This window comes from Dendroctonus ponderosae, unplaced genomic scaffold (assembly GCF_020466585.1).
Source record: "Dendroctonus ponderosae isolate FM_Combo_2020 unplaced genomic scaffold, Dpon_F_20191213v2 Dpon_F_20191213_5, whole genome shotgun sequence".
NCBI lineage: Eukaryota > Metazoa > Arthropoda > Insecta > Coleoptera > Curculionidae > Dendroctonus > Dendroctonus ponderosae.
In genome coordinates, this window is record NW_026018715.1 from 13,129,973 (window position 1) to 13,131,054 (window position 1,082).

Here is a 1,082-nt window from a genome sequence, read left to right on the forward strand (position 1 = left end):
CTGGGAGGATTTTTGTATTTTGGGGTAAAATTGAAGCAAAAACAAACGATTAGAATTACAGGAAAATGATCAAATGCTTTACCCTAGCAGGAAAATAAGCTGCAATTTTTGACCACTGTTTGGCCGGCGCATTTTCATAAAATTGTATCTCCAGAACGGGACAAGGCAGACTGTCGTTTGCGCCACTCTAAAGAGAAACTTTTCCTCTATATATTGGGGAAAGTTTCATTCAAATCACATCTTTTTTAGTTAAGACAAGTTTTCAATAACGCGCAAAAATGAAGGTTGTATTTCAGATGCATTTAATTCTAAAACTGGACGAGTTATATTTACGCCTGTTACGCCACTGCAAAGAGCAACCGTCTCGTTAAATATTGTGAAAGTTTTATTACAGTTCATGGGGCTCTTGAGTTGGGGCAATTTTTCAAAAATCGCTCCCAAGTTTGCATTCCAATGACCAGCGTTTGGTTCGCTCAACTTCAAAAAAATACATCTCCAAAACCTGATGATCTAGAGAGTTGGTGCTCACACCGCAGGAAAGGGCAAGCATTTTTATAAATGTGGGGAGAGTTTCATTTGGAGCCAACTTTTTCCTGAGTTGGGACGAATTTTTAAAAATTTGCCCGCGAGTCTGCTTTCAAACCGCATTGTTTGGAATTTTTTACTAATAAAACTAGACGTCGAGATATTCCTGTTATTTTACCGCAAAGAGGTATATATCGCAAACGCTCTGGCTCATTTTTCCTCCGAGATATGAGCAAAAACGGGCCGGAAAACATGAAATTTTGGCATATCTTGAACCTAAGTGTTTGATATTCAAATTTCGCTTTCTGCGCCAAAACTACTCGAATTTCCTCACTCACGTTGTTACGACTGAATCGAGTTTTCAATTCTCTATCCAACGATGCCAAAACGAATTCTGTTGCTCAAAAGGTTCATGAGAAACTTCGAAAAAAGCAGCGTCATGTTCAAGTGGATTTTGCAACTAAAAAAAAACCACGCAAATCTGAAACTTCTTGAATTCAAGCCTTTTTTGAGAAAACTGCCAACATTTCCCCATCCATGGTTCACTTTCTAAAAAG